Source organism: Orussus abietinus, unplaced genomic scaffold (genome assembly GCF_000612105.2).
Source record: "Orussus abietinus isolate OABI.00-Male unplaced genomic scaffold, Oabi_2.0 scaffold116, whole genome shotgun sequence".
In the NCBI taxonomy this organism is placed as follows: domain Eukaryota; kingdom Metazoa; phylum Arthropoda; class Insecta; order Hymenoptera; family Orussidae; genus Orussus; species Orussus abietinus.
In genome coordinates, this window is record NW_019394272.1 from 22,513 (window position 1) to 48,156 (window position 25,644).

The following is a 25,644-nucleotide window of genomic DNA, read 5'->3' on the forward strand; positions in this document are numbered from 1 at the left end:
GCGCGGCGCGGGAGGGAGCGAGAGGTCCGAGCCGGCGTCCCGAGATCGCGACGCGATTCGTCTTTACGACGCGCGCCGCCGACGAGCGTCGGCCCGGTGCAAGGCGCCGCACTCTCGAATCCTCCCGACGCCCGTAACCTTAACCCACAATCTGCACCTGTCAAATTAATTGACGGCGCCGCGCCGGCAATTTCTCTCCACCGTGTCAGCGCCGAAAATACGCCCGGTAAATAACAAAACGCGACGAAAAATTGCAACAAGTTGGATCCTCGGGAAACCCTTCTTTGCTCCCTCGGCGTTTTCCCGGAGACCAGCGGGAAAGTTCCGTTTCTAGCGGAAAGAAGTTAAGAGGCGCTCGGCAACTAATGGTCGTTATTTCTACGATGGCCTCTCGTTAAGCGTCTTTAGGTCGTTCGCCCAACCGCGAGCCCTCGAGCAAAATTTGCCTTCACTTAGCGATGAAATTCGGATACCTTCTTAAGTACATCGAGATTCGATATCTTGCGGCATTACGGTACCGAACGATCTGTCCAAAATTCCGTCAATTATTCGGGACGTTCCGTTCACGCCCCGGTTTGGATGCATTCTCCGTTATTCCCCCCGAGGCCTGTACATAACCTGTACTTTTATACGGATAGGAGTTTTCCGGCCGGGAGAAGATTAAAGGTCCGCCCGCTTCCTTTTGCGAGCGCTCGACGTGCGCGTATTTTTCCATACATTTCAACGGGCGAATCGAACAAAGGTTATAACGAGCCATAAAGCGGCGAGTGGCTCTACGTCAGCGTTCGTCATCCCTGTCGTTGCAGGACGATAGAGCTACTCGTATTCTCCGGGTAATGTCCCTCTCGTTATTATACGCCGGCCATTCGGTACCTGCGTTTACGAGCATTAGCAGCGACAACTTGTTGGACCCTGGCACGACCTGCCGGGGTGTAAGAGGAAGGACGCGGAGTCGAAGAACTTTTCCCGGTGTTTATTCGCCCCGATCTGCCGCCGAACGAGGTAAATATTCGCCGAGCCGAGCACCGCCGGCGGAAGGGCCGGATTCGCGGCTTTTCGGGATATTTAACCAGGGAGAAAGCTAAATAAATCCACGTCGGATTCCCCCTTCCGGGGGAGGAGGTCCGAGGTGACTTATTCGCAACAAACGAGAGGCTCGTCGGGCGGGAAGTCGCGCGAGGTAAACCAACATGGTAAATAAAGGCGGGAAGGACGCATCCCCCTCGAGGGCGCTTTGTTTCTTAAACGGAAGGTCCGAGGACTACGGCCGAAGTTCGAGGCGATCCTGGCTTTCCCCCAGACCTGGAGGAATTCCAAAGACAACCGCGAGCCAAAGGAGCAGCAACGATCCACGCCTTGGAAATCGTCCAATGGGCTTATACGGTCTCGGTCTCATTTTTGCCGATCTTGAGACGGATCTCTCATCGGGCGCCGAGATTCCTCGAACCTCGCGCATTTTCTAGTTCCTTTACTCTTTTACGGCTCCCTGCGGTATGCCCGGGGACCCAACGGGGCGATTTCGATCCCTAGCTCGCTTCGACCGAAGCAACGACGAACCGCTCCCTATTTTTATACTCGGGAACGATCCACGTTCAACCGTGTCACGCGTTTTTAGACTCCAAGGCGAGATGGCTAATAAATTCATCGGTTACCCCGGGCAGGTACATTCCCAGCTTTATACTTCCGTATGTATTTCCGAGCCGCTCTGAAATTCGACATTTTTCGACTTATCTTGCGTCTCTTTTTTGGAGTGGAAGAGCATCCAAGATCGGAGTACGTATGCATTCCGTCCGTTTATGCGACAGTGGCGCCCCGTGTGCAGTTAGGTAGAACTCGGTAACCCATGTTCGGGAGGCGATAAAAGTCGTTTTTCGCGTTAAGTAAGGCCGAAACGGCCAGTCAGGGAACGGTTCCAGATCCGGAGTCGGAGGTCCCGGGACGCGGGCGACGGCGTCGACGGCTATGGCGACAATGACGCCCTCGGCCGGTCGAGCGGTCGAACGGTCCGCGCTCTCGCCTCGACTCGTCTCTCGTCTCCGGCAGCGGCGGGCGCGGGAGGGGCGCGGCGGCTCGAGCGGCGGCGGCGCGGCGCGCGGGCGCCTCAGTTCGCGTCGGACCTCCGCCGGAGACAGTTGGTGTGCGTCTCGGTCGTCCAGCTCTGCGCGCCGCTCCGTTCCCCCTCGGCCCCCGCCCCCGGCGGAAAGCTCGCGCGTCGAGGATCCGCGACCGGGGCGAGGAGTCCCGCAGCGAGGCCGAGGAAGACCAGAAGACGTCCGTCGCGACGCTCGAGCCCGCGCCCATCTGTGCGCGCGCGCGCTCCCGTGCTCGTCGCGCCGCGAGTGTGTGGTTCCACGGGTGAAAAGTAGGTTGCACCTCGGTGTCCTTGGCGGGAACACCGCGCGGTACGTCCTCGAGGCCCCGCCGCCCGAAGAGAGAGAAAGAGAGAGAGAGACCGACTGGCGTCCTCGCGCCGCCGATTCCACGACCCAGCGCCCGTCGCGACGCGACGCGACGTCTCGGCAGTGATTTTCGAACGGGGAAGCGACGCGCGAGATCGGAGCGGAGATAACGGTCGCTCGGTGGGAACGCGATCTCGAGCGGTTCCGCCTCCTTCGCTCTCTCGAGTCGCTCGGGAAGCGGCCACTTTGGGACCGAGCGAGTCTCGCCGGGAGAGCGCGCGCCCGTCGCGGCCCCCGCGGCCCGTCCGCTCCGAGTCGGCCGGACGCGAGCCCGCCGGGTCCGCTCGACGAATCGGGCCGAAAATCGACCTTCGGTAGGAGCGAACGTCAACCGCGGATCCGACGCGACTCCTGTGGAGAGCCGCGAACCGAATTGGGATCTCTCGGGTAACGCGACCCGCCGAAGGCGGCCGAAGACTGCCGAAGATCGCCGAGGCCCCTCGGCCGATCTCGATCTCCCATGTGACGTCAGTGGCTCGACGGACCTTGCGGGAAACGGTGTTCGCCTTCTCGATCGGGGTCGTCCGGCGTCTCCAGGACCGAGAAGGAGCTGGGAGAGGGAAGAAGAGGCGATAATAAACGAGCGGTGCCGTCTCGTTTGCTCCGATTCGGGCGCCACGGGCACGAACGGCGCGTGCTACTTCGTGCGTGGTTTCGCGCGCAACTTCGCGTCGAACCCGGGACGCGGCTTCGAGCCCACCCGACGGCGTGCCCGACCCTCCAGTGATTATCGCGCAGTGCTGGTATAATTATATTCTTGCCAAGTGATATCAGTGTCGACGCCTCGCTCCTCCTAGTTCTGTGGATTACAGTGGGATTACTACTCGACGAGGTGCCCCGACCAGCCAGAGGATCTTCGACGACAAAGTAAGTGCCCGAGCCGAATTATTTCGAAATGATGCGAGTCATTTCCAGGGAAACGATTCCGCCGAACGTGAGATCCTTTCCCGAACGATGTTTCCGTTTATCGAGGACTTTTCTCCGTCACCGGGATCGATTATTATCGATAACTTATTCGTAGGGTGTGAGATTTCGGCGAAGGGCTTGGCTCTCGCCAGACGGGGACTCGTTTCTCCGTTTCCAAGGAAATAAACAAAGACAACGCGACTCGCTTAATAGCCGTGATCTTTTTTTCTACGATCGTAGTATTTACTCGCAGATTTGTTTTTCATTACGCGTGTAAGAACACGGTGTTACGGCAATTTGAGTTACGTGATTTTCTCTCGGGGAGTAACTGCTAGGTATGACGGCTCGATAGCGAAACACGGAACTACGAGTTGCGGTAAACGAGAGGTAAACAAGTCGGGCTGGTTTTCCGGGGGAAATGCGAAGTATTTCGGTTCACGGGAATGCCAGAGAAACGTCCGCCATTTTGTGCCGTAATTGCCTAAGACGTCGGTTTATCCGGCGGGCGGTGACGTCGCCGAATTCTGCTAGTTTTTCTCCCTTTAAACGTTAATTATAAAATGTATAAAATATATAATTGTAAAATAATAATAAAAAAAGAAATAACAACGCGTCCCCTGGGTAGCCGAGATCTTCGTCATACGTTCAAGGTCACTACCTTGACGAACGTATATAAATATCGGTCGCGATCCCTACCGCGTGCATTTCCGACATTCAATGGGTTCTAAATTGAAACGATCGGGAACGGGCGATGCTTTCCTCGGAAAAGCGCGTTTCCAAACAGCCGGCGAGTCGCGGCTCAATGGAAATTCGCGGACCCCACCGTGATAGAGGACGCGCGCCGCGTGTTTGCAACGCCGGCATATGAATTTTTCCCTATAGTTTGACGGGTCGATTAATATTTACTGTCCCGGTCTGCGTGAAATATCGGACATTTTGCAGGACCGTTTGGGCGGGATGACGCGAGGAGGCAACAAGACTCGTGCCTGGAATTATTCGAATTTCCAATGCAGCCCCCCCGGCTACATTACACAGCCCTTTGTAAACCGAACGGAGATGTTCCGGACCGGGTTTTGAGATCTAAATGGGTGAACACATAAGGCAGAAACCGGTGACAAAGTTTCGTTGATTAATATTCCACTTGGCCTCGTGGAGCTTTATCCGCGCCTTCCGACCCTAGGGACCCTAGACCCCGGGAGAGGGGTGCGATGCGTCATGTCGGACTTGGGGTCATTTCTGGGGAATCGGTCGACGAAGGAGCTACGAAATTAGCCGGTCACTGACTAATTGAGCCGGTCCAGGGGAAAGTTTTCCTCGTCCCGACAAGACCACTGGTCTTGTCTTGTCGAGTTAACGGCAAGACGTGTATCGAGCCGAGATACCGTCGCGGTCTCCGGTGGTCCCTCTCCCTCCTACCCCTCTTAGGGGCATTAGACACGCCGACAAGTTGTAGTTCCGCCGGCGAGGAAGCGAGGAGGGCGCCACGAGCGAACGAGTAATGAGGTTACTGGAGCGGGCCGCGATTAATTTGCTTGCAAATAGCCGCGCTCTGCGGACAATTATTCCTGCGCCCCTAACGGCCGATCCCGCCCTTCGGGGACATCGGGTCGTGCTCGTTAAACGGGGAAAAATTTCCGCCACGAGAATCGCGGGCCTGGGCGCCGTCCCGCCGAGCGAGGGGCCTGTCACACGGGCAGCGGCGCGTCGATGCGTCGGGAATGAAAAACCGATCGGACGGTGGAAGTGTAACGCGAAATGTTAACCCCTTGCCTTACGATTTCAATTCCAATAACGCGTGCCATAGACAACAAAAATGTCGATCTAAGACCGGGCCATTTCACGGTTCGGCTGAACGTTCAATGTCTCACGCGTCTCTCATACGTTTTGTTTACATTTGGCCCCATTGACTTACCACGTCTCTCATACGTTTTGTTCACGTTTGGCCTGATTAACACTAGGTTTACGGGCGTTTTTTATACACCTGTTTCTATGAGCACTCGTCAAATTGACGGATAAACGAAAACACGCATTTTCTTTAAAAAATCGATTTATTCAAATTAAGTCTGTATTAAACAACCCTAGGCTTTACGTTTAAATGAATTATTAATAAGTAAAAAGTCCTTTTTTAAAAATTATCACGGAAATGATTGGAATGCTCGTCCTCTCATCCTCGGAGTCAGAACTAGAAAGAATGCGCATCCTTTTCTTGCTACGACACCCTTTCAAGAAGTTTTCCTCTTCACTATCCGAAGATCCTTCTATTTCTCCACTTTCAATGCAAACTTTCACTCTCATCTTCGCCTTACACTCACTGCAACGAAGCAAATATATATGGATTGTTTATGAAATTTGCTAGTCCGTCAATTTGACGGGTTTCGTAGAGATAGGTATACTACTTACAGATTTTAATAGTTAGAAGGCTCAGGAAAAAATAATTGCGCGTACAAGTTCTTTGGATGCAATGATTAATTTACGATACAAAAATGGTTAAAATTAATGCTATGGTTTTTTCGGTATTTCTTTTTGAAGTTTGAATTCCGTCAAATTAACGGGTCCCGTAAACCTAGTGTTAATATACCACGTCTCTCACACGATATTGTTAGTGAAGAGGTTAAAAACAAGAGCCATTGGTTTCCCCTCCTCGACTCATCGACGCGCCGCGACCTCGCTTTCGGAAGGTATCGCCGAAAGAAATTCGTGAACGCCCGACTCAAAATATCGAGGATTTATCCTCGACGTTTTTCCGAGCTTTCTCGGCTTTCTTAATTTAGGTCACGACCTAGGTTGGCGTTGAAAGTGTGCCGACGAAAATTCATTCGATCCGATTATTCGATGGGGTTTTTAATTAATTTTGGGTATTCTCGAGTGACAGTCAGGCTTACTCCGTAAAAAAATTCCAGGGCCTTAAGGTGTTATGAAAGGGCCATTTCATATATATATGAAACGTCCAAATATTTATAAAACCTCTCTGGAAAGTGAGGGCACCGAGTCATTCGTAACTTCAGCACGTGATCCTGGGAGGCCCTAAGGAAGACCGTGACGCTCGTAAAATATAATTTTTCAACAACGAAAAAAGATGTGTCCTTGGTTCTGGTCTGGTATAAATGAGAAAAGAAAATTCTTTGCGAAAAATGAAATTTCACGAGCATCGCGTTCTTATCCTTAGGACCTCTATAATTATTGTACGTACCAAAGTTCCAAGTGATCGTACCCAGTTTGGAGGAAAGTTTTATAAATATTTTGACGTTTTGGTATATATAGAAAGGACCCTTTCGTATCGGCTTAAGAAGGCCGGTTAACTCGCTACACCTCCGTATTCCGAGTGAAAACGTTGCGCAAGAGAACGGCCGAGTCTCTTGCGGGGAGACGAACACGTGCAGCCGACCCCGTTCCCTTGGCTCTATGCAAATGTTCGTTTGCGCCGCCGACGTCGGTTTTATTAACGTCTCGGGGTACGTCCCCGTCGACGGCGCGCGACGGAGCGTCTCGCGCGACGACAACGGGACGCGTTTTCTTTTGCGTGCACGCGTCGACGCAACTTCCGTGACCCGGATATTAAAGGATGGCGCGCGCTCGCGTGGGCCGTCGAGACGTCCCACCGATGTCCGCGTAATACGTCGAATTAACTGGGGAAAAAGTAATAACGACACCTTGCGGGGAAAAAAAAGCCGTACACGTGGTCGGGTCCGAAGGTCGAATTAATCGGCGGAACGGGCGTATCGAAGGATCCCGCGCGATCGATGGTTCTCGGGCTTGAGGAGGAGGAGCTCGCCTCGGCAGTGAGAGGTTACGAGATCCGGAAACGCCGGGCGGGATGCTGCGGGGGCTGAACCCTCTGAGATCGCGTCCTCTCCTCCCAGAGGGGAAATGCACCGCCACGAGATCGTCGAGAACCGTGGTCGTCCTCGTCCTAGGTCCCGGATCCACCATTGGGATGAATTTTTGTTGTTTTTCTGACATCCTCTGAGATCGGAGAAAAGAGTGAAGTCGCTCGCTCGTTAACTCTTGCACCTAGGCACTGAGGTTTCTCCCTAGAAGTAATGCGATCGCGGAGAGAAGTCGCTGGTAATGAGGGATAGTTGTCAAAAAGTTTGCCGATTTTTTTCCGGAATTTATCGCCTTCCCGGGATCGAGGAAAAGAGACGGCGACCGCTCGTTACGACTCGTGGATCTCTGGCGTTGCGCTTAGGCAACGGAATTGTTTTTTTTTTTGTTTTCCCCCTTTAAATCATGCGACAGCGGGGGAGAGATCTGGTAACTGAGGAGTCTTAACGAAATATGTGATTTCTCGCGAATTTACCGTGATTCCTTGAGTCCTTCGCGACGAGGGATTGATATTAACGGTGGCGGGATTTTCCTTTGCTATCCCGGACTTGGATTTTCTCGAGAATTTATCGCGATTCCATAAGTCGTTGGTAATAGGGGCTCGATATTAACGATGCTGACAGTTTTCCTTTGTATATTCATTTTTGAGAGCCCAAGGTGGCGTTTCGGTGCGCGGGGAACGGACGATCGGCGTGCCATTCCGAACTCGAATCTTCTCGAGAATTTATCGCTATACCATAAGTCGTTGGTAATGAGGGCTCGATATTAACGATGCTGCGATTTTCCTTTGTATATTCATTTTTGAGAGTCCAAGGTGGCGTTTCGGTGCGCGGGAACGGACGATCGGCGCGCCATCCCGGATTCGGATTTTCTTGAGAATATATCGCGATTCCATATGTCGTTGGTAATGGGGGCTCGATATTAACGATACTGCGATTTTCCTTTGTATATTCATTTTTGAGAGCCCAAGGTGGCGTTTCGGTGCGCGGGGAACGGACGATCGGCGCGCCATCCCGGACTCGGATTTTCTCCGACCGTCCTCTCCGGACGAGCCGTTCTCCGCGAGTCGTTCCAGGCTGCGGAACCAGTCCGTAATTGGTCGCCATTAACGGTAACCTTTATGACCGACCGTCGGTGACGAGCCGCGAGCCTCGAGTGATACGCTGCTCTACGGACATTTTTTCTTTTCCTTCCCCCTTCTCTCCCTGCGGATGCAATATTTCCGCTCGACTCCACGTGGCGCGCCTCCCCTTCGCTACCGCCGCGTGGTCTTTTTTACGTTTCCTTCAGCCTTTTATGTTCCTTTTTTCTCCGCCGTTTCCGCGAGACGACGCGACGGCGCAAAGTGGCCTCCTTTCCCGCCTCCTCTGCGATTTCTTTTTCCGGCCGCGATTCGTCGATGTCGTCCCGTTTCTGGGCCCGATCGCCCTCCGGGCGGATCCCCGGGTTCGTCGAACTATCGGAAATCCTCCCAACAGCGTGATTTCCTTCCCGGGATTTCATTCCTCGCTCGGGGTGTTTTTCCCGATTGGATTAAGGTGAAGCGAAACACGTCGATGAACTTGATCAACGTCGATAAAGATTCTTCTAAATGCCTACGTTGCCGATGTTCGTTTTTATATTGACAGCTGGGTCGAATTATATTGAGTGTTGTACCAAATGTCATACCCCATCTGTCGTTTTCGCACAGTAATTATCAAGAAATCGAAGTAAAACTCCAGAAATCCTCTGGATTCATGCTTTCTGAAGCCCTAATTGACTGCAGAGGGACCCCCTGTGCAATCTGTGATTTCCAGGTCAATTAAATTTTCACTCCGAGACCTCGTATTCCCATCGTTTTGGCATAGAAGCGCACACAACACTTTTTTTGCCTTTATCCCGTTTAAACGCGAGTTTATCGAGTACCAGAGTGTTCTAAATTGCCGCAAAATTGTCCTGACCCTTTCGATTCTCATATCAGAGCCCTCGATAATTGTATATTGATCGAAATATGAGAGCTCGACGCCATTTTGATTCTGGTCTGGGCTGAGTTAAAAAATTTATTCCAAAAATCCACATTTTGAATGTGTCAGGACAATTCTTAGATGATCAGGAGTAATGTGTCAAAGTTTCGGACAATTTGGTCTAATACCCTTTAAAAAAAGTGTTGTATTCGAATCGACTGATTTGAAGGGGGTTTCACTTCACCTTAAGACGCGCACCGTTTCGCCCCGCTTCGCCCCGCTTCGCCCGCGGCCTCCCTTTAAGGCCGTCGGGGGCGGGAAACCTCGGGAGATGCAAATTCTTCGATCGGAAATAACGGAAGGGCGAATGAATGACCCAGTAATTGACCGCCCATTATGGTCTTTATGCGGCCGAAGGTTACCACGCTCCGCGAGCGGAACGGTTCGCTCCTTTCCGGCTTAATCTAGAAGCTTAATCGTCTCAAAAGTTACTCCCTCGCCGTGATATGCAGAGGCGATAACTCTAACGTGTAACCCCGACGAACGAACGATGAAGAGAAAATTGAAAAATACGTCTGCAGAACATTTACCTTACCCGCACGTTTTCTGATAATTTCCCCTATAATGATAAACGTAGGTTGCTTTTTTTGCAGGATCGTCCGATCGTCCCGAAATTACTATCTTTACGTTAAATTATACGTTATAGAGAAAGAGTTGGTTGAATCAATGAAGGTTTTCGAGGTTCTACCGAATTATCATGGGAACGACCGAACGCGTGGTCGAGGTGACGAGATTCCTTTCGGTCGATTACATTAGGTGCGTAAATTAGCACATAAAGAGCACAAAATGTTAAGGCAAAGAAATTTGAATTTTGTAAAGGTGGGGGTGTCAGCTTTACGCACCTGATTACATTAAGTACCGCGATGCATCGCACCGAATGTTAAAGCGATTAGTGACGTTTAAACAAAATATTTGATAACGAGTATACCACTATCTCGACTGGAGTATTTTCTAAAAGCGACGGAGCGATTTCTTCGGGAAACTCTTTGGTTGATCGAAGGGTTTGATTGATAATGAAATTAACTGAAATACGGTTCGCTCGATCGATCCTAGCGACCGAGCGACGTCGAGTCGATCGAGTGACTTTATGAAACTTATCGGATGAACGTAAGATTTTCTTCCCAAGTGTTACACGGCTCTGATTTCTGTATCTATGGGCATACCATTGGAGGTGAGTCGCTGTGTCCTAAATCGCTTTAACACTATTCTACCACGATTTTGTGTATACCTATTTCGACCAAAAGGTTTTGATGAGCTGGAGGAAAATGATACCGCTAAATAAATTTAACAATTATTATACGAAAACTCAAAACATTAATTGAGAAAAAAAATTATTAAACTGAAAATAATTTCGTGTTAAAATTTTAAAAGGTGTGTGTTGACACCTTTGGCAGAAATAGTGTTGTAAACGATGCATCGCGCGGGTATTTAACGAGTTAACAGCGAGGATCGTTACACATTGCGTGAGATTTCCCCGAAGCGAACGAACGTGTCGAGGCTCTCTCCCGGAGCAGCTAAACGATCTTCGGAGGGCTAATCGCGTTACCGAGCTCCGGAACTGTTGACTCGTCGGAGCGACCGGGGAAGAGGCAGCATCGGTCAAATGTTTGGGGCACACGAGGGAGAGGGAGAGAGAGAGAGGGAGAGAGCCCCGGAACCGGACGCGCCGATATACATGACGTCAGGGTAAATAGCCCCTAAGTCCCGAAATTCGCCGGCGACGTCGTCAGCCACGTTCGCCATTGACCGCGCACGAGCGCCGCGAAACGCCGACCGAACTTCATGGATAAGAGCCCCCCGACTATACGTCGAACACTTCCGAAGCACTTTTCCCCTCGCATTTCCGCCAGCTGGCTGATCTCTTTTCCTCCCCTCTCCGTCGGCGCCTTGGACCGAGAACAAACGCTTTGCCTATTTCGCGGTATGACTCGACACTCGCGCCGTAATCGAGGAAACGGCCCGCCGAGTGCATAGAAAGTAACCGCACCAGGGAATTGAAACACCGGATGTGCTGGCCCTTTGTTTTCGGTCGAGCCACGGAGACGAGGGAATTCCTGATGGGTTTGGGGAATCGATGACGGGATCGATGACGGAGCGATGTCTGTACGACGACGGGACCTGGACCAGGAAAGGCGCGATTTGGAGAATGCACATCGGGGGAGATTTTTGCCACCCATAAATTCTGAGACGAGTACATGACGTTTTGTACTTCCTAATGGGGTTGCTTAAATAATTTCAACCTCTGACCTGGACCATGATACGGGGTTGCTCCCGAACCGCGTGTTTGCTTTAAAGTCGGGCCTGGCTCGCGCGTTATGCCTCGAACAATGTGTACACGATGATTTACCGGATTCCCTATCCCGAGCACACGTGCGCTCATCTCGGGGTGGCTGAAAGTTCCGTTAAGTCCACGTTTAATTAAATCCGTATTTGCCCGGGGCAAATGTCTTCCCGCGGAGGTTTCTCCCGCGACACGTGGAGACGCGACTGGCCGTTCCGACGCTGTATCGAGTATCGCAACTCGATGTAAATCATCGATGTAGTTATCGTTAATACCCGACGCAACGTCGGAAGACGAGACGCCAAGGCGTAAAAAAGTGGAGAACGGAACGGGTTCTCGGGGACTCGGTCTATCGGGGAAAACAGAGTTTTGCAACATCGTTTCGCTCGCCGCGTTAAAACACCTCCGATAAGGCTTAGGTGCGCCGATAACGCGTCGAAGTGGCTCGCTTTCGTAATCCCGCCGGTCAAGTAATACCTCCCCGTCGCGTACAACGTGTACTCGTATATACTCCCTGTCCTCCGGGGGGTGCTTCTCCCCGGGTTCCACTTATGACATAAATCTTGGCGGCTTAGCGACACTCGAGACCTGCCCTCCGCCCCTCACCCCTCGCCGGGGGCGCTGGTAACGTAGCTCGGACAAGGCGGACCGACGAGACGTCCCTTTCATCAACTTCCGGAAATGTGGCTCTTTGAAAAGCCGCCGTAAGCGCATTTCGACCTCCCACCGAAACGGGACTTAATGACCTCGCCTAAGTGCGCCTCTTAATCCGCGTCGAACGAGACGCCTCGCGGAAATTTCGGACGTACGCGAAATTGCGGCCAATCGCGGCGGAGGATACGAAACGTCTCAGTGAGAGGGAAAATTGATCCCGGGAATGAAGTCTTTTAACTTTTTCTCTCTGAAGAGGGGATGTCAGCGATGGAGGTGGCTGGATATAATTACGGTCGGAGGAGGTTAAGGGGTTACACCACTTTGACCCACCCAAAAATTACGGTTTTTCGAGAACTTTTCTTTTAAGAATTAAAACGTTTTTATCCAATTTTAAGTACAGTAAGGTATTATGTTACTATTAAAGAACAAAATATTTTTTGTTGTATTTTTTTTAGTTACAAAAATGGCGGCTTGAAAGGCGATTTATCGGAGCGCTGCGAAAATCGATGATCGTGCGGTGGGAATGATAACTCAGGTTTAAGCTAGATCAATGAACGAAAAAGTATTAGTTTCTGTAGCCCAGAAGCTAGCGAAATACGTAGCCGTTTTCAAAAATATGCATTTCTCACAAAATGGCATCGATTTGAGTGGAACGATACGTATTTTGCCCTAAATTTTGTTAATTGATGTTGCATAAAAAACGCGAATATCAATACATTGAAAAAACCATACGTATTTCGCTAGATAAACTTATCGCGAATAAAATAAAAAAGAGTCAAGACGATTGATTGAAAATTGGCGGAGCTAGAGTGCCCGCCGATTTTTAAAATGCAGTTTTAAGAAAAACGCGTAAAATAAACACGTGAAAATTTTTTTGGATTTTTTGAAAATTTCAAAGTGGTATAACCCCTTAATCGTGACCGTTGCGAATTTATCGCAAATCGTCGCACTTCGGTTCGAAAGCATGACGTTTAGGTTCATTTCATGGCCACGGTGGCGGTGTCTCGAATTTTCGGCACCTTTCGTAGCAGGTTGCGCGCGCACCCTCGGGGCAACGTGGCGGGAAATTACGAAATTCCGAAAATACGAGGTTGATTCGCCGCCGCGTAGCACTCTTCGCCGATGCGTTTCCGTTAACTTGCCGCAAATGCAATTTGCCTTGCCGGGCCGCAACGATTACCCGACCGGTGCACTCCTTCGCGGTCGGGGGGAGCGGCGAACCGATGTTTATATTGGGCGGAAAACTCGGCGCGGCTTTTCGGCCGGCTATCGCACAGAATTACCCCTCGGGGGGAAGTAATGCAGGGTGATGGCGGCTCCGGTGCATCGGCCGGCATTGTTGTGCCGCGTCGCTAACGAAGAGACGACCGTTACCTGAGTGGACGGTGATCAAATGTTCCCGGACGATTGATCGGCCAATTTCGATAGATATTGGACGAACCTCCCGGAATAAATGGATCCCCGAAAAAACAAAAACCGAGAGAAAAAAAAATAAAGGGGAAAATAATACTCATGACTTAATCCTTTCGTTACCTTGGTCGAGATATCTCGCGACCCGGTAGTAGCCGATCAACGCTTTTGACGAGATATCTCGCGATCCGGTAGTAGCTGTATTTAATTCTTCCTTTTACCTATACGAATAGAATTAGTTATAAAATATATTCATCTAGAATGTCAAAATATTGGTGCTAGGAAGCTAGATTATCGTCAAAAGCGTTAATCCGCTACTACCGGATCGCGAGATATCTCGTCAAAAGCGTTGATCGGCCAGTATTGGATCGCGAGGTATCTCGTCCAAGGTAACGAAAGGGTTAAACGATGGAAAATGGGAGATTAAGAAATTTTCCCCTCTCGTTTTCTCCACGCTTTACGTAAGTCGTTCAGTTTGCGTCGTTACTCTTCGCGATTTCTTTATCGCTTAACGTTTGTATATATCGCCTCGTCTGTCGGCTCCTTTCCTACTATCGGATTTTATTGGGGGGAAAAAAGAACCCGGCAGATGTAATTGGGTCGGCGAGAATCGAAGTCGGGCCGGCAGTCGAGCCATTGAAATCCGAGCCGAGTCGAGACCCCGGCGCTCGGGCCGATCGATCGATTGATTGGTGCCGATACATCTCGCGACGATCTCCCGGCGAACTCGAGGCAATCGAGGGTCAATCCGACACCCGGTTTGTCTCGTGAAAGCGTGGCTTTGCCAGAGGCTCGATAGGGAAATGTGTGTACAGTAGGTACCACCACATCAGAAAAATGATATGAATACTATTGGAGAATTAGGTGCTTATTAGGTGCTATTTAAGTGCTACAACCCCAATTTTAGTACTCCACCCCTTACCCCAAAAATCGGTGGTGGTGCTGAGTGAACGTACACTCAGCACCACCACAGAGTATATTTCCTTACAGAAAGGGTTAACAAAAAAAAAAGCAGTGCCAGAATTAAGTGCTATTTAAGTCCTCCAGAAATATCCCACGGGCGAGTCCGAAATCCCACCCCTTTCACCCAAAAACTACCCCCGAGCATATTTCCCTCAAGAGAGAAGTCGTAGAAATAATACACTTACATAGACTGTTTTCATGCAGAAATTAGGTGCTATTTAAGTGCTCCAGATATATGATCGAACCAAGTCCGAACTGCCACCCCTTTCATCCAAAAACTACCCCCGAACACATTTGCCCCAAGAAAGAACTGGTAGAAATAATACAACTACATAGACCTTTTCCGTGGAATAATTAGGTGCAATTTAGGTGCTCCAGATATATGATCGAACCAAGTCCTTCCCTATCGAAGGCCGAGCCGCGATCGGAGCCGCAACGGTCAACGAAGGCCCGCGGCTCCGAACCCGCGTGGACGATTTCTCTCTCTCTCTCTCTTTCTCTTTCTCCCTCTTCCTCATCCCGACCGGTGCCGCATACGTGAACGCACATTCTTTCGAGATAGGCCGACCGGCTCGAAATCGCTCCTTTGGCCGACTTCCAGTCGAGGGAGTCGCCTCGGCCACTTCTGGTCAAGGGTCGCACACGAGCCGGCGTTTAAAGGGCCTTCTCCGGAATCGAGGGGCTCCTTCGGTTTCCTCGGTTTTCCTGGATTTTCCGGGCTCCTAAGGTTCTTCGGATGGCGGCTTAACGAAGGAATTCCAGCTAGCCTGAGGAACGAGGAAACGGGGGAGGATCCCCCATGGTGCGATATTTCGGACGTGGTGGTTTAAGGGATTTTAGGAAATAGGGGAACATCGCCAAATGTACCCTAGTCCTCTTAGATCGAATCCTGTGGGTGTTTTCGTTATTTAACGTTTGACACGGGCTGTCAAAGGTCTATCCACGTTTTAAATGACGGGGAAGAATAGATGTATATAAAGCTGGAATTGCCACTTTAGCACAATTCAATAAAATTTGTTGCAAAATTTATTGCTAATTAATTGCTCGCAGAAAAAGCAAATTTCAATTTTTTTGCTTACCTCTAAAGGGGTGTATCGCCACCCCCTAGTGATGATCGCGGGACAGAAACATGAAAAACATGGGAGAATCGAACTATTTGTTCACGTGGGAATTAATCGCTAATTAATGTAGGTTTGAAAATTGTATTTTTACAAAGATATTGGTTCTTCTCGGAGCAATTAATTTCCACATGAAGAAATAGTTCGATTCTCCCATGTTTTTCATCTTTCTGTCCTGCGATCCGCACTAGAGTTGGCGATTCTTCCCTTTAGGGGTGATCAAAAAAATTGAAATTTGCTTTTTCTGCGAGCAATTAATTAGCAATAAATTCTTGCATATAATTCGTCGATGAACATTTACTTAATAATTGTTTCTTATTCTGGCAGTGCTAGCTTTATATAAAGCTGACATCGCCACCATTTTTTGGAAAAGTATAGGAGCAACAAATTTTTTTTCTTGTGCAATAAAATAGCAATGAATTAGCAACAAATTTTGCAACAAATTTTATTGAATTGTGCTAAAGTGGCAATTCCAGCTTTATATACATGAAGAATAGAGAGCGGGTGGTCTAGTATCGGGGGTTGGCAAATGTTGTGTAACAACGGAATCATCTACGGGGTAGGATGAATCACCCGAAGGTGAGCCTGTATATGAGGTTGGCAATTTCCCTCCGGGTTTAATTTCCTTTCGCGCATCGAATGCCGAGATTTCGGCGATTCGCCGGATAAGGGGATGCCACTTGTCCCCGCGGAGAACGTCGAAGCGGACTCGGCGCTGAAAAGCGGCGAATCGGCTCCGCCCGTAAAGCCGAAGGAATTGCTACAATAATTTCTGCATTCAGGTATGACATAACCTCGCGTCGCCCGTGGGAGGGCCGAGGCGTCGCGGGGCGCCGGAGGGGGGACCCAAGGCGAGGGGACGTCGTAATAAAGGATTCGTCGACCCTCGAAAACCTCCGAGCAACCCCGGGAACGACCCGAGCCCCCTCGGTCCCTCCGTTATATTCCCGACCAGAACCGAGCCGGAGGACGTTCTCGGGCATTCGGTCGCATTTATACTCCCAAAGCCCTCCAATTCCACCCTCCCCGGGGGTACACCTTCGTCCGATCCCGACTTTTCCTCCCCGCGTCTGGATTAAATTTCGGGAACGGACCCCACTCTCTCCCCTTTTTCGAGATTTTCTTTTTTTTTTTTTTTTCTAAGGCTCATACGAGCCGCCCCAGCGGAAGAGTAAAACTCGGACCGTTTAAGAGGATTTGCCCCGATTGTCGGCAGCAAATGGCTACCCCAATTTCCGGGACGGTTCCGTGCCTTTGACTTTGAAATTTAGGAGTTCCCTTCGCCCCGGATAGTTTCTCCACTTGTTTCTTACTCCACTCCGAAATTATGCGTTTCTAGATTTTGCGAGATCCCGCGGAGCGTTTCTCCGGCGGAAAAATGGTACCCTTGGATTAGTATTTCATTTTCGAGATCCCGCGGCGATTTAACGCGCGCGCAATGCAGTCGGAATTAATTTTCAGCGGGGATTGCGTTAATCGGGCGGGGATGTCGCGGGGGTTAAAAAGAGAGACAGAGAAAGAGAGAAAGGGGACGCTGCATCGCTCGCGTTCCGCATTAGCCCGCAGTTGCGACTTCGCGGCCCTCTCTCTTCCCCCGCCTCCGCGAGGCGGTTTATATTCAGGGAATCCGAGATGTGTCGTTGTTCACTTGCCAAATACCTCGACTCTACCCCCGCCTCTTCTTCCTTTCCTTTCTCTCGTCCGCTTTCCGCGCCCGCGCCTCCACCCCTTCTCCGTCCCTTTCTCTTCCTCTTTTCGTCACGCCGCGTTCCTCCTCCTTTTCTGCGTCTCCGCGGCGTTTCCTCTCTCTAGCGGCACACAGGGCCGCGTAAATCTTGTCTAGTTTCGTTAACGTCGTCCTCCCCCTTCTTCCCCCCCCCCCGGCGCACCTTCCACTTTCGTCCGCGAGTTTCCGTGTCGTTGGGAAAATCACTGTCACTTCGTTTCTCCTCGGCGAGGTGGCCGTAATCGCGTTTTCATTTTAACATGCAGACGCGCGACGGCGAGAGCGGTCGCGACGACGACGCGGGATCCGCGCCGATTTCCGGCATGATCGATTACGATCGTTGAAAATAATTACGATACCAATTTGGGGTAACGACGCATTCAACCTGTACGACGTTACACCGTTGGGATAGGTTGAACATTTCAAATCGAGGGTAAACGCATAAAGTCACGGGAACGGATTAACCGTTTAGAAAAGTTTCTCTCCCCGTTTTTTGTAACGACTAACTCCGCGTCGATTTCCGGCATGATCGATTACGATCGTTGAAAATAATTACGATACCAATTTGGGGTAACGACGCATTCAACCTATACGACGTTACACCGTTGGGATAGGTTGAACATTTTAAATCGAGGGTTAACGCATTAAGTCACGGGAACGGATTAACCGTTTAGAAAAGTTTCTCTCCCCATTTTTTTCTAACGACTAACTCCGCGACGACGACGCGGGATCCGCGCCGATTTCCGGCATGATCGATTAGGATCGTTGAAAATAATTACGATACCAATTTGGGGTAACGACGCATTCAACCTATACGACGTTACACCGTTGGGATAGGTTGAACATTTTATAAATCGAGGGTAAACGCATGAAGTCACGAAAAAGGATTAATCGTTTAGAAAAGTTTCTCTCCCCCCTTTTTTTTTTCTAACGACTAACTAAGTGGCCCGACGCCTCGGCGTTTCCTTTGGAAAGTTGCGAGCGTGCATTATTATCACGTCCTCGGGAGAGAAAACGCGTGGGCTTGTTGTTTTTTCTTTCTCCTCTTTTTTTTCTCCTCTCTCCGCGCGCCGACTCCGAAGGCGAACGAAGGAGCCGAAAAGCGGCGAATTTTCCTCCCCGCGGACGCGGGGACGTTAATAGTTAATTCCCAGTTTCTGGTACCCCCGGGCTCCCTTCAAGAGTTGAACGACATTACTCCCTCGTTGGCGTTTACACTTTCGGGTCACATTCCGGGTCCGGATCCCACGGCGGCGGGGAGAGGGGTCCGGAGTCAAGAATCCCCGGCTGGAGGGCCGAGGGAGAGAAAGAGAGTCGTAAGGATTTCGGTCCTCGGTGTGAGCACTTAACCAGGCGTTTCCTCGTCAAACAGGGAGGGTAGGAGGGCCGCGCGAAGGGAAACCAGGAGCCCGGAGACGAAGGGAAAGAACCAAATCCGAATCGCCCTTTGTTCGCGCCCGGGAACAAAGTCGACTGCCGGGACGAAATACGGATCCCGAGGTATTCGAATAACGAACGGCCCTCGCGGATGTTTTCACCCCTTCGGAACCCCCTCGACGGGGATAATTTCACGAAGTTCGACTGCCGTCACTCGACCGCTCATCCCCCTCTTGGGGGTGCGGAGACGAGGAGACAACGTCGCGTTTTATCCCAATCCCGGATTCGCGGGTAGGTAATTAATTTACTTCTTCTTTTTTTCTTTATTCATTTTTTATTCTTTTTTATTTGCACGCGGTCGCGGTTACGAATTACGAGGGAAAACGCAACGTCGCCGAAAGGGTGACTTCCCCTCCACGCCTCTTCCGCGATCCTCGCCGTGTCTCGATCGTTACCGTTTAGCTCCGCTTCGGAAACACCATTTTCTGGCCTTCTTATCCACGCCGGAGTAGCAGGTGTCAGAACCTGTTTATCTAGTTACCTCCGCGGGGGCAATTAAACCAAGAAACGCCGCTCGTGGGATCGACAAGAAAGACCTTCTCTCTCTTTCTTCTTCTTCTTTTTTTTCTTTGACGCATCCGCCTCGTTTTCTTTAAATTATCCCCCGGGTGCCGCGTTTTCCAATTAGGTACGCCCGACTGCTGACCTACCGCACTCGAGGCCCCGAGACGTCGAAATGGTCGGCTTTAAGTGTCAAAAGTACCCGACGTTACCACACCTGTAATCAGAGTTCTTGCGAGAGTCCCGCTACTCGCCGGAGGTTTGATATTACAATTACGCCGAGAAGAAAACTGTCATCGTATCAAAGAAGTCTATCCTTGAATAGTACCAAAGAAATATTTTGTAAATTCAAAGTTATAATTCTTTGACTCGAATAAACGTGAATAAATTGGATACAACATTTATTCGGAATTGTGACGATTTATTTGGGTCAATTAATTCTTTGGTTTGGCAAACACTTCTTTGGTTCGATGCATTTTTTTTTTTATTTATAACGTGTATAGGTGGGAAGTATTATCGCCCTCAATTGAGAAAATACGTACGTGTACCTAGGTAAAATCACGGTGGGTCTTCTCAGGAGAGGAGAACGTTATTGATTAATCCTCGATCACGTCGTGGGTGTGCACCAACGGCATCCCAAAATTTGTGTCGCAGATGTGGCAATTATAACAAATATTATTAACTTTGATTATGAAAATATCCCCGGATACCTAAGTAAAATTAGGTTGGATCCTTCTCGGGGGGGGGGGGGGGGGGAGAGAGCTAGCACGTATCGATTATTCCCCGATTGCGTTCAAGCCGTGTACCTACGGCATCGCCGAACTTTGCGATAAGCAAGCCGGATTAAGAGGATATTAAAGAGTCAGCCTATATATATATATCCGAGAAGTCCAATCGTTGGGGAAAGTATTCTCCGAATTGGGTGTACCGATTCGTTTCAAATTATCCCACGTGAATATGGAGGCCCTAAAGTAGATCCTGAAACTCATGAAATTTCATTTTTCACCAAAAATTTATTTACTTATCTTACTATTTAGCTCGAACAATTAAGAATACCGTAGAAATGGAATATTACAAAGTCAGATGGGAAAATGTGGTATATACTTTCACCAACGATTGCAAGAGAATATACTGGCTTGTCCTGCGGCGAACACGTGTTTTTTAAGCAAAAAATTTAGTTGCAGCTAAACGTCACAGATGGCGATGTTGGTTCGTCAAAACATAAACAGTCATGAATTCATGGGATTTCTGCAGTTTTACATCGATCTTTTTTTCATTAGTTTACCGAAATTACATATAGAACCTTTCGGTTCGTATGATTCTCAACGTAGACCGTAAAAGACTTCAACATAAATATAAATGTCGTCAATGGGACGCGCCAGCTTATGTTCCCACTTGAGTATTCAAAACGGCATTGCCACCAAAAAGGAGATAGATGAATTTTACTTTATCGACGTCGATTAAATTTCTTAGCGCCTTTCATATCCTCTTAAGGGTGTATCGTGAATTGCGGATGACATACGCCCACGCGTGTCGTGCAGGGGATGATTCGGACGGCGCGGAAAGCTCGCGAGAGGACGCGAGGCAATATCCCGGCATTTGCGAGGCTCCTGGCGTGTACGTGTTTCCGGTTTCTTCCCGGCGAACTCGGGCTGACGGTTCCATCCCTCGGGACGTCTCTAAACGCACCCCGGGAAAAAGAGAGGGAGAGAGAAAACGCGCGGGACTCTCTTTGCCGAGCGTCACTGCCTGGAGAATTGATTGGCCCGGGATAAGAGGGTAGAAACGGCGCGGGCGATACTCGTTCTCTCTCTCTCTCTCTCCCTCCCTCCCTATGGGGTGAGGAACTTCCACGTACCTTGTTGGGGGCGCTCGTGGGTGGCAAAGGTGGAGCCGAACCGAGAGGGTGGATTCGCCGATCGATCGCCGGGTGAATGGGAAGTGCACGCGGCGCGCGTATCCCGAGTGCCGGATTTGTTTGTGCATCTCGAATCCGAGGGCTTATCACCCGCGAGGGCGGTGATAGGAGCCACGGCGTTCCGAATCGAGTCGGGGACCTTCCCTGATGATCTTGGATCAGGCGCTTCGTTGAAAGGTCGGCTTGACGTAACGCGATTCGAGAGCGATCGAATTTCCAACGGACGAATCGTACCTTAAGGGGGTGGGAAACCCCCGAAACGATTCGAAAATTAAAAAAAATACGGTTTCTTTTTATGGGTATCACCTAAAATTTGAGCACGCGATTCTTCAGAGTCTAAGAAGCGTCCCGACACTTGATAAATTGATTTTCGAAAAATACAAAAATATAGGCTGAAGTGAAGAGATTTATTAAAAAATTGAAATTTTGAGTGCTGGGACAGGTTCTTGGGTGCTCACGAATCAAATCCTGAAATTTCAGTTGGATCGGGGGGATACTCTGAAATAAGAATTAATGTCTTATTCGAATCTACTGGTTTTGAGCGTTTCGCCTTGCTTTAATTAAATGTTGTCGATGTTAACGTATTTACACGGCGATGCGGAACAATCGGGAGGTACGGAGAGTCGGGGTGAGGAAGTTGGACACGGAGGTGGAGGGTAAGGGAGGACTCCGGTGGGGGTAATCGCCGGTCCTTGGGCAAATAAGGTTATTCGTCTCTTTCTTTCTCCCGGGTGGATCTCCAATCTGGAAACGGGCCCCTCGTTGCCGCCTTCGACGGGACGGGCTCTCGAGCCCCGGTATAAGCGGGAGAAACCGAAAGACCATTATCTAGAGGCGGCCGGGAGAGCCGATCGTAGAGTTTATTCCGCCGTTTTAACGAGTGGCCTCTGCTTTACGATAGCGTCCTTTGAACCCGACTCGTCGTCCCTGTCGGTCCGCCTCTCGGCCCTTCCTCCGTCTCCTTCTTCGGTTTCTTTCGTCGCCACCTCCGCGTCCACCTCCACCTCTACCTCCGGGTCCGCGTCTACCTGCACCTCCGACTTATCCACCTTCACCACGACGTATCGGCGTCCACGTTCCCGTCCACACTTACCCAACGTTCACGCGTTCGTGTCCGAGACCACGTCCGTGCCCAAGTTCACGTCCACGTCCACCTTTTCCGCCACACGGCCGCGTAATTTGCGGCTTTCGTCCCGCAAGCACCCGCGCGGATCGTTACTCGTCGGGGCCCCTCGTCTTTGTCGATTCCCGCCCGTCCCCGCCGACGGAAAAATTCCGAAGACCGAGTCCAATATTTCCTGCGGCTTCGGGGCGAGATGAAATCGCTTTCATCTCGCCCCGGCTACGCCGGTAATTTTTCGCGGCCGGTGTCGACCCGCGCGGAACGCGACCTCCACCCTCGAACGCGGGGAACGATCGCGTAACGAGGTTTTACAGGGTACAGTTGGGACAGCGTAACGATACCCCGGGACTTACTGACCCGATTGGGAAACTACTTCTGCAATGAAATCCGGGATCCGGGTGGATCCATGGCGATGGAATCGCCAGTACTCGTTTTAGCTCCTCCAATGCTGGGAGTTCTTTCGGAGCGTTTCGAGGGATTTTAACCCTAAACTTACCGACGATTTATACCCCCATTACAAATACCATTTAAAACGGTCAATTTGACCTGCCGCCGGTGGTAGGTTTAGCGTCGAAGAACTTGGATCGGAGGTCTAGAGCCGGCTTCGAGAAACCCAATGAAATTCTTTCCCTCTCTTCTCGGCATCGTAAAATCGCGAGTTTCTGGCCCTCCCGGGTGGGAGCTGTCGATGGAAACCGGCGAAGGGTCTTAAATTAATACCGCGAGACTCCTCATCCCAAACTCCCATTTCCATTTCGGGAATGGAGAGAATGGCCTGTTCTCGATTATTTCCGTCCCTCGGTTTATCGCGAGGCGAATTAAGAGCGATCGATGATCCCCTCCTCGGTGATTTCACCTTCCGGTCGATCGTGGGCGGATTTTAATTGGGCGACGCGTCTCGACGCTTCCAGAGCCTCACTCCGTCGCCCGTGAAACGGGCTCGTTCCGGGAAAAGGGAGGGAAAAAGGACGAGCGAAGGGTCTCCTTTCCCGGATTGGGACCCGGGAGGATTCCTGGCTCCCATCCGGCCGAGCTGGACCTTGAGTCGCGCCCGTAAGTCTTCCTTCGAGTCGATACCCCTCGCCCTGTCGCTCCCGGTCCGTTTGCTCCCGTGTGGAGGTGCGTGCACACCTTTACCGCGTCCCGGCCCGGCCTTGGCCGGGCTTTTACCGCGGATGATCCTGCCAAGTCTTTCGGGAAATTTCACGAGCCAAGCTGCCGCGAATAGTTGCCACGGAGGTGCACTCACTCGTACCGGGGAGGTCGAGGCTACTCCTACGATCGAGGTCGACCTCGATGATTTCGTCGATCTCTATCAGAAAATTAATATACGGGAATAAAAATCGAATATATAATTAATAATAATAATATCGCCATTAAAACGTCATTTTCATCGTTTTCCTTGTTTTTCTTCGTGGAATTGAAACATTTTAACAGCTTCCTATTTTTTTTCTTTTTTTTTTTTCAATTACTCGGATTTGTCTTCGAACCTCGAAACGAGTTAATTTTCGAAGGATCATCGATCTGGAAATGCCCCGGCATTTCGGAGTCGCGGATTTGCCAACCGCGGGTCGCGAGTCAGTGAACGGATTTCTTTTCAGAGAGCTAGGGTGGAGGAAGAGGGCCCAGTCAAGGTAGCTGCATCCCTCCCGTGTCGCGTTACACAATAGGGCGGGGGCAATCACTGAACTGTACGCGCGTGTACACACGTACGCGGAACTCGTAAAGCCTATCCCAAAGCATTGAGCGACGCGTCCGCAATCGATTAGCGCGCGCCCATAAAAACGCACAGAGACGCGCGGCCTTCGGGCCGACGCGTTTCGTTTCCAGCCGTTCTCGGTGACTTTGTTCGACGAGTCTCGGCTCCGGGATGGATGACAAAACGTGACAGGAGATTGAACATCGAATCGAGGCGAGCTAGTCCGTCCCAGAACCTTAGGATGATTTTGGAGACTAAGGGACTCCTCTTCGAACGCATCGCGTCTTCGGGATTTTTTTTGAAACTCTCTTCAAAATTGCCAGCTCGGCATATTCCGCGCGTACATGGGACGGGTTCACTGGCCGGCATATTCGTCGTCCTTCGCGTGGATTTAAAGCCGGGAGGGTTTAAGAAAAAGGAACGAGGAGAGGGACCGGCTCTCCGGCGGAAAACTCGCTCCTAGGAGCCGCCGGAAAGGGAACGGGAAAACCAAGAGGACGGGGGAGGGTGCGTATCGGTTAACGAAGAACGTCCCGACGAGGAGGACACGGAGGAAAAACGTCGAAGCGGGCCGTGTCGCTCCTAACCTCCTCTTCGGTTGCCGTGACGACCTATGCCACCCGCCATGATGCCATCTCGGCACGGTCACAGTCACCGCTTCATCGGCGTGCCGGGCCTCGAGGATCCTCCTCGAGCCTCCTTTTGGCCCGTTCATCCTGTTCTCGTCTCTCTTTTTTTTTTCTCCGCGTTTCGGTCTCCAGATCGAAGTTCCCTCTAAACCACTCCTGGACGCGGCGCCTCGTTTTTCAGTTGGGTCTTCGGCTTTTTCGGTCCTTGGGTCGTGGTTGGATCTGCCCCATCACTTTCGTCTCATTTTCGACGACAGCCGGGCAGTTCGTAACCTCTCAGGTGAAGCGACGACCCGTGCCATCCATCGTCATGTCATCTCAAGACGGCCACCGCTTCCCCGTAGGATTTTTAACCCTTTCGTTACCTTGGACGAGATATCTCGCGACCCAATACTGGCCGATTAACGCTTTTGACGAGATATCTCGCGATCCGGTAGTAGCGGATTAACACTTTTAACGATAATCTAGCTTTCTAGCATCAAGACTTTGACATTCTAGATGAATATATTTAGAAAATAATAATACACAATATATACACAATGAATATATACACATAATAATTTGTCTAGAATGTCAAAATATTAGTGCTGGAAGTTAATCGGCCAGTATTGAGTCGCGAGATATCTCGTCCAAGGTAACGAAAGGGTTAAGGCGAACCTTTTCTTTCGATTCCTTTTTACCACGAGACTCGACCGTTGGTTTATCAGATTTGCGGTACTTTCTATCGACCCGCGACTCGAGAGCGGTGCCAAGGATCGCCGTGGCACGGCACCTGGTGAGAGGCACCACCGGATGGAGTCGTTATTGCCGAGGCACCACCTGTCGTGGAGAGGAGAAAAAGCACGGAAAAAATGGGGGAAGGAAAGTCGAAGGAGGAAACTCCGACGTTCCTCGCGACGATGGAAACGAGCGCGGGGTTATATGACCGGAGAGATCGTGCGAGCTCGTTTGACGTACACAGTTTTTTTTTTTATTAGGTCCATTCTACGTTA

General features: G+C 50.5%; 1 protein-coding gene across 1 annotated transcript in view; it reads left to right on the forward strand.

Annotated features, from left to right (window-relative positions):
* The first annotated feature begins 2,310 nt into the window (after positions 1–2,310).
* The window catches only part of LOC105702214 (serine/arginine repetitive matrix protein 2), a 259,375-nt gene continuing 236,041 nt past the window's right edge, over positions 2,311–25,644 (forward strand). Inside the window, exon 1 of the mRNA XM_012429597.2 lies at positions 2,311–3,326. The gene's annotated coding sequence lies outside the window, so the exon portion shown is untranslated. The remainder of the gene's footprint in view (positions 3,327–25,644) is intronic.